Source organism: Pan troglodytes, chromosome 16, assembly GCF_028858775.2.
Source record: "Pan troglodytes isolate AG18354 chromosome 16, NHGRI_mPanTro3-v2.0_pri, whole genome shotgun sequence".
NCBI lineage: Eukaryota > Metazoa > Chordata > Mammalia > Primates > Hominidae > Pan > Pan troglodytes.
This window is the reverse complement of record NC_072414.2, coordinates 77,676,025-77,685,000: the sequence shown is the minus strand read 5'-3', so window position 1 is coordinate 77,685,000 and position 8,976 is coordinate 77,676,025.

Below are 8,976 nucleotides of genomic sequence, written 5' to 3'. Positions count from 1 at the left end.
GCGCACACTCTCAAATTTTGATGAGACTCAACATTTTTTGGTGAAAAATAAAGTGCTTTACACTGTTTAATTGTCACAGCTATTGATGGAAGTCCTTTGCTGTGGGAAATGGCATGTGTAAGATCATCCCTGTTGTTCCCCAAGAGCTCTCTGTAACCCTGACTCTTTCTCCTAGTTAAGAAAGCACATCAAAAGCAAGTGAGTATTGGCCAAGCATGGTTGTTCACGCCTGTAATCCCAGCATTTTGAAAGGCCGAGCAGGTGCATCACTTGGGGCTAGGAGTTCAAGACCAACCTGGCCAACGTGGCAAAACTCAGAATCTACTAAAAATACACAAATTAGCCAGGCATGGTGGCATGCACCTGTAGTCCAAGCTACTTGGGAGACTGAGGCAGGAGAATCACTTGAGCCCTGGAGGCAGAGGTTGCAGTGAGCTGAGATTGCGCCACTGCATACCAGCCTAGGTGACAGAGCAAGTGAATATGTTTTCCTAGAGAAATCATCTTGATCTACCAGTGTACCAAAAAATCATAAGCACTGATTCTTTTATTGTTATAATGAATTACTTGTGAGTTTCCCTCTACAATGTCAAGGCACTGTGTCCCAGGGAAGTCAACTAGACCTGTCCACTTTGAGATTCTTAATTTCTAAGCCATGCTCTCAATTCCTGACCATGAGGGTTCAGAAGCCTCACTGGACACTACTCTGACCTGTCATTTTCTGACTTCCCACCTGCCAACAGACAGATCCCTGATGCTGTCCTCTCAACACCACCCCCGGCATGCTGGATGTTACATGGACCTCCTTCCTGATCAGAATCACCGAGTTCTTCAGTCCACTCATTTGACCTCCCTGATGCTCAACTGCTCCACACATTCCACCTTGGACAGGGATTGTGCAGTGGAAAATTTTTACGATGTGCCATTTATTATTCGGTATCATTAATGAAATGACAAGGAGAAGTAGTGAATGGTGAAAGAAAGACACAAGGACAAAGAAGCTAAAGCTACAAAATGACTATCGGGAGTGAAGGGGAGAGAAGACAAGCACCAGAGCCTACAGAAGAATGTACACACAGACTGCTGCTCTCCCCTCCTCCCACCCTCTCAGGGGTCACCCTCACACATTGCTCTCATGTCCCGCCCATTACAACGTCTCATGTGGACCCCAGTGTGCCATATTGTTCTCTTCCAAACATTTCTGCTCCCACTTTACCTCCCTGACAAAAAATGACTACGTGAATGACGCATAACTCAATTCCTTTTGTCCAAACACATCTTACCCCCTTTCACAAGGCTTTCCACTAACCAACAGCCTGACAGCCCCCCAGTGCTACTCCTGTCCAGTAGCCCCAGGCTTTTTCAGAAGCAACACAGAGACATGGGATCCCAAGTAAGAAAATTCTGGCCCGGTACAGTGGCTCACGCCTGTAATCCCTGCACTTTGGGAAGCTGAGGCAGGTAGATCTCCCGAGGTCAGGGCTTCAAAACCAGCCTGGCCAACATGATGAAATCCTGTCTCTGCTAAAAATACAAAAAATTAGGCATGGTGGCAGGTACCTGTAGTCCCAGCTACTCGGGAGGCTGAGGCAGGAGAATCAGTTGAACCCGGGGCAGAGGTTGCAGTGAGCTGAGATTTTACCACTGCACTCCAGCCTGGGCAACAAGAGCAAAACTCTGCCTCCAAAAAAAACATTGTTTCCCAGAAAAATTGTGACTTTGAAGCGTAGAATTTGATGGCCTTCAAGTATAGATATCCCACAAAGAACTGGAAATACACAACCAGAAGGAATTTAAGAAGTCCCTGCTGTTATAAGTTTTATTCTTATAGGCAAGACCAACCTAGTAGACTTATCAAAACCTTACAAAACTTTTTGATGCAATGACCATATTTTCCCAATTGAACTGACCAGCATGAATACACTTCTTGGAATAAGAGGACAGAATATTTAAATTCAGGAAGGGTCTTGGGGGAAAAAGTATGTGGCTCCTTCACCTGCTGTCTGAGCACATTTTCCCCAACCACTGCACAAGGAGAAATTTCCTGGCATAAGCATTAATGTCACTTCCCTCAACTGTTGAATTAACACTTCAGATTTCCACCTTCCATAGTCTTTAAAGGAGGAAGCCAAATGTACCTGCCCCAAGAATTATATAATTTGTAGCTCGAAAGCAGTCTTGCTTTTCTGTTATTGATTTCTACGTCTAAGCAGATTTTCCAGACACTCTGTAACTTGATTCTGATTCATGGGCCTAGGGCCATGAAGTCTGACGATGTGGATGAAAAACAGGCTCATGAAGTCTGACGATTTCTGTGGACGACAGGCCCAATCGGGTGATGAAAAAGGTCAGGGTCACACCCCAGATTAGAAAACTTTTTGGGTGTAATCTGCTGAATCAGCAATAGCCCATGTCTACTTCAAGAGAAAATGAACATTTAGCTCACCTAAGAAACAAGCTAATATAAAAATCACAACATGTTTTAATGAGGAAAGAGTTATCTCTGGCAAAGTAGCCCCCAAATCACCACAACTGAAGCTGCTTAATTGTGAAGCAAATGCAAATGAATTCAGAGGGAAATGGGTTTATGACTGGACCTTTGAGATAAAATCATGCCTGTCGGCCGGGCACAGTAAGTCACACCTGTAATCCCAGCAATTTGGGAGGGCAAGGCAGGAGGATCACTTGAGGTCAGGAGTTCGAGACCAGCCTGGCCAACATGGTGAAACTCCATCTCTACTAAAAACACAAAAATTAGCCGGGCCTGGTGGCAGGCACCTGTAATCCCAGCTACTCAGGAGGCTGAGGCAGGAGAATCACTTGAACCCGGGAGGCAGAGGTTGCAGTAAGCCAAGATCACGCCACTGCCCTCCAACGTGGGCAACAGAGCAAGAGTCCGTCTCAAAAAATAATAATAATAATAGTAATAATAATAATGCCCGTCATTTCACAAGTACATAAAGAGGTTCAGAGAGGGAAGGCCTGTCACTCACAGCAGGACATTTCCAAGTTAAGGATTATGCAACATCTGGCAAGCAAGTTGTTTAGTGCCGCCAAAGACATAACTTGTTCATCCTTCACTTGCTCAATATTTGTTAAGTACCTATTATGCACTAGGCCCTGATAGCCACATTGTGGTTGCTACTGAGAAAGTTCCTGAACTAAGGCGGGGGTGAGAAACACAAACCACCTGCCCTGTGAAGACAATGGATTTGCACCTAGCAGACCACACGCAGCAAGGAACTCAGCTGAAGCTGCTGAAGAGACCTCTGAGGGCAATAAGGAGGACCCAACCACTGAGTGGATACTTACAAGAGACAACAGATGGATGCCAGAAATATCTAGCAGGTAAAAATCAGCAGAATTGTTCATGGATTGGATGTGTGGGGTGATGCAAAGGAAAGTTCTGAATGCCTCCCAGTAACCAAATAAATAGGATGTAGTGAGGAAAATACACAAGTTTTCCAAAATGCAAGTGAGAAAAGTAAGAGACAGCCACACAAAAATGCTCTAAGAGGGAGAAGGAAGAGAGATTTTTCCACCCCCCACTGGAGAAACAAGGATTGCTTCATTCACAGAAGTGACATCTGAACTAAGCCCTGAATATTGAGTAGGGTTTGAAGGGGTGGGAATGGGAGGGCAAGGCATTCTGGGTGAGGGGCTGACGTCAGCAAAGCAAGAGGAGGAGTGTTTTGTTGCGGGTCGGGGGAGGAGGGTGCAGAGTTGCCCAATGTGGCTAAAACAGAGGACTGGGAAGGGATGGACTGTGGGGGGCATGGCTGAGAAGGTGACCCACTTCCCATGCTGGGCCTTGAATGTCATGAGCAGGGCTGTGGGTTGCCACCCAGGGTAGAGGAAGAGAGTGAGGGCTTTTGAGCAGAAGGGTGACAAGATCAAAACAGAGCTTTAGAAGACACTTCCCCAATTTTTCTCAGAGTTAGTGAAACTTATATCATTTCCTGAGCCTAATTCTACTGCTTTGGAGACTTGGAAATGAATAAAAATGAGATGAAACTAAATCCCCTCCACATTTCTCTGGTTGGCCTCTCTCCAAGGAAGGCAGATGGAAAGAGGTGGGCACGGATAATGCTTGCTCTTTTAGACTCCACAGCCATCAAGCTGCCCCACAGAGCTTCCAAGATGGATCTCGGATCAACTGATGGACACTAAGGAGTGCTTAATGACCAGAGAAAATGTCCAGCCCCAGAGGAAAGGGAGAGCTTTCCGGAGAAGCTGGGTGAGAAGTCAGCCTTCTGGAGTGGTCTTGCAAAGGGGGCTTGAGGCAGGGAGAGAGGGAGAGGCAGCAGGACTGAGGGCTGTGTTGCCTTGCTCCTGGCAGACCCAGCTCCCTCTCAGGACGGAGCTGGCCAGCAATCAGGCACCTGAAGCGGCTGAGCAGACCTTCTTCCACTGTCCCCAGGAACCTCATGGCACTGAAATGGACCCAGCCAGTTGGCACTGGGTTTGTTGTGCAAGTGAGATGGAAGGTTACAAAGGAAAAAAAAAAAAAATGAAGTCAAGGGAATAAGAAAATCCCCAGGACTTCTACCCGACCCAATGCAATAAATGCGACAGAAACAAACCCTGGAGCCAGCAGCCTGTGGTGTTCTGACACCGGCTGCACCCGCAAATCCAAAGTCTGGCATCCTTAAGGTCACAGGCCAAATGGAATTTGTCTACTTACGTGTGGGTCCCTCTTCCTTGATTTAGTACTCCCCGAGGACAAAGGACCACCCAGACTTACCCTGGGCTCTGTCTAGACGTCAGAACCTAACACAGGGACTATTATAGCCTGGAAGACAGACGGACTGGCTGGTTTAGACAGCAAGAGGGAGCGAGGCAGGAGGGTGAAAGCCTCAACTAAACTATGCCAACAGATTAATGTCTGCTAGTAATGGGTAACTTTAATGAATCGTGTCTATGTAAATTATATTCTAAATCTAATTATACATGTTCGTGTGTGATATGTGTGTATATACATACACATAAACAATTACATATTATACACACACACACACATATATATAACAGTCCCTATTAAGGATTGTGAGTTACAAAAAAGAACTTCTGAGATTTTTTGATGATAACTGATTAAATCATGCTATTTCTTACTCTCTTCTGGTCTAATCTTAACTGCTGTTTTGGAGTAGTTTGTTTCTTGGGCTTTATAGTTTTTCTAGGAAGATATCCCGAGAACCCTGCAGCAAAGCTTTGGAGGGTTTACAGAGCCCCCCACTGCACCCACTCCTTGTACTCTAGCAACTGTGACCCAATTTCTTTTTATGAAAATCCACCTGCCCTAATTTGCTTCGTAGAAATGTGTACCAGAGTGACAGACCTTCCCCTAGCTGAGGGGTTAAGCACATCGTCAAGGCCAGACAAATTAAACTCACTCTCTTGCCCTCTCTTTCTTTTGGGACTTTGTGTCTTGAGCAGAGTGATACAAGAAAGGAGATAAATTATTAGAGATTTAAAATAATCGTCTACTTTATTATTTTCACACAAAATAATAAAATAGTAGTTCCATGTCACTCCTAAATTGGAAGCGGAATTGTTAGGAGTATGATGAACCGCCGGAACACGGTGGGGGCCGCATAGGGGCACTCCAGTGACTATCATAGCCAAATTCTTTACCACGGAGAGGTCTAAGGGCTGGGAAATATGGCCACACTTTCCCTTCTTCCACCTTCTCCCCTGCCTTAACATGTTGGATATTAACCAAAAAATGCTTAGTCTCTGATTACTACATGGGGATGGGGAAAGACAGAAGTAAATTAAAAGTTATAATCTTTGCCTTTTATATTATTTCTCTACTACACATCAGGTGCTTTGTATATAGTATACAATTTAATACAGCAACCCGCTGTGTAAGTGCTATTATGCTCATTTCAGGATATAACTGAGGAGATAAGGCACCAGGGATAGCAGTGTCATAATTCCCTAGTTGTGTTCTGAAATGTGTGCAGCAAACCATGGAAATAGTTCTGGAGTGGATGGAGTTCTTTAGCCAAAGCAACCTCCTGGGATTATTATATAGAATATAGGTGCACACCATGCTAAGCATTTATTTATAAAACTTAAACATATCAGGCACAAAATGACTAAACAATAACATCAGGTACGATAGGAAGTTACCCAATACTCAAAGATAATATCCAAGGCAATGTCATCCATTGGGCTGAATGTTGAACACGTAAATCACGTGAGTGTCCTTATAACTATTCCACCTTGTAAGCAAAATAGCAGGATAAAGTAATAGCCAGGCATGGAAATAATATATGGGCTGGTCCTCCAATATGACACCATGCCTCTTGTGTGCTGATTATCAGGGCCGCTTAGGAATGGGTCATCTTTGGGAGCTGGGCCTGAGTGAATGGCAGCAGACATCCAGGCCTGTTTCCTTAAGTGATAAGAAAGGTGTAGATCTTTTGGTTCAGCAGAACCAATTCATCCCTGCAGGAATGCTCAGTCAACTGAGTCCTGGAGTCCTGTTGCTTACTAACCATGACTCTTCCGCCTCCCGTTTACACCTATATGCTCCTGACATCCTTCCACTAAACTCTTCCTCTGTGTAAATCAGCTAGACTCCATTTCTGTTGCAGGCAACCAAACACCCTGCTTCCTAGAGGCCACGAATGAGAACTAAGGGAACAAAACATCAGGCTTTCAACAGACGTGCCAGTCACATCCAGGATGTACTATGGTCTTCAGGGAGTGGAATCATTAAGCCTCTAGAACATGCTTCCTTCAATCGAAGGCCATTTAATAAGCACCCACTATGTTCTGCATCCCATGACAACAATTTTCAGAGCAAGAGAGAACGCAAAGCCATTTTGTCCTGTCCTATCTACCCTGTTCTCAAACATTTCCTCTGATTTGCAGGGCCCACGGGAGCCATTGGCCTGGTTATGTTTCAGTCAGTTTTCTCTGGAGTTAGCATTGAATAATTCCCTAAAACTTGCTAAGTATGGCAACATGCTGCTTTGATTGTTGTTACCCTCTTGTTCCAGGATTTTGGAGCACATTTTCCTGGAGGCTGAGCTGAGCAAACCCAGACTTACCTGAGGGGCTTGTGAGGGCAGCAGAGAATGGAATTGATTTCTACTATTTTTAAGTATAATACACTTTTGAGCATTTGTGTCCCACCCAACTAAATGGAGCATGGTGAAAAAGAACAGGTTTTTAACATTTTTAATGATTGTCATATTAGCTTCTGCTTCTTGAGCGCTGTGTACCACTAGGTACCAGCAACTGTTTTAGGTGCTTTTATTAGCTTTTTCATTTAATCTTCGCTGGCAAGGAAGCAACTCAGAATGTAAGTGACGTGCCCAGTACGCTGCCCAGCTATAGAGCAGGAGATGCCGGGATTTAACTTCAGGATTTTTTTTTTTTTTTTTTGAGACAGAGTCCCACTCTATTGCCCAGGCTGGAGTGTGGTGGTACAATAACCCCTCCCTGTAGCCTCAAATTCCTGGGCTCAAGCAATCCTCCCACCCCAGCCTCCCAAGTAGTCGGACATGTGCCACTGTGACCAACTAATTTTCTTATTGTACAGATGGGGCCCTGCTATGTTACCCGGGCTGGCCACAAACTCCTGGGTTCAAGAGATCCTCCTGCCTCAGCCTCCCAAAGTGCAGGGATTACAGGCACAAGTCACCACATCCAGCCTAAATTCAGGTCTTTTAATTCCAAAGCTTAAAGATTTCCCCAGCCTTCGTTGATAATCCCTCTAATAATAAGTGAGGTTTTTAGACATGCAGTAGCTCAAAGGTGGTTTAATCCAAACCTTCTTATGCAAGAGAACACTGAGGCCTGTGAATTCTTGACTAATGTGAGAATATGATTAGAACTCAGTTCTCCTGAATCCCAACCCACTTCCCTTTCTACTATCTCATCCTACAAGAAACCTTCCCTAATGCATTTGTGCTACATATTAGGTTGATTTTTTTATATAAATTCTGCATAAATTCATATAAAGTGTATTACACTTAAGGCATTAAATTAACTCCCGTTCCTCTTTCCATCTCCCTATGGTTCCTCATTTTCAACTCCTCCTTATTTTGAACAGTCTCCAAGTTCCTCCTGCCCGTCTGCCAGAGCAGCTGCCAGCCCAGGTTATAGCAGACTCATTTTTGCAGGATACAGTCATTTGGGAATGGTCAGGGACATCAGGGAAGCCAGGACAGAAGCCGGACAGGGCTGATTTCAAGGGCAAAAGAACAGCTGGCACTTGGGACAGCCACTGCCAGCATCGAGAGGGCAAAGTGGGCCCTGGGGAACACGAAGGAACGCCTGCCCAGCAGCCAGCGAGAGCCAGAGCCTGGCGAGGCTTAACTGTCCCAGTGGCACTGTGTTGGGATGAACAGGTGCTCCCACAGACGATTGGGCAGCTCAGCTTCTAGCAGGGATGTGGTGTGGGGTAGACTGAGCAGGGAATTGCAGATACACACAGACCAAGAGACAACCACGCCCTTGCAAAGCAGTTGAGAATAGCAGCTGGGATGAAAGTACTTATTCTTCACTTCAGACAGAGTCTCTCTGTTGCCCAGACTGAAGTGCTGCGGCACAACCTCGGCTCACTGCAACCTTCGCCTCCCTAGTTCAAGCAGTTCTGCCGCCTTAGCCTCCCAAGTAGCTGGGATTACAGGCACCCACCACCATGCCCAGCTAATTTTTTTGTATTTTTAGTAGAGACGGGGTTTCACCACGTTGGCCAGGCTGACCTCGAACTCCTGACCTCAATCTGCCTGCCTCAGCCTCCCAAAGTGCTGGGATTACAGGCATGAGCCACTGTGTCCAGCCAGAAGTACTTATTCTTAGGGGAGTAGAAACATTTGACCTTCAGCCAGTCAGAGGCTAAAGGCAGCATGACGGGGGGTGGTGCTACTCAAAGGGTGGTCCTTGTACATCAGCTTTACCTGGGAGCTGGTCAAAACGCCAATTCTCAGGTCTCACCCCAAACCTACTGAATTAGAA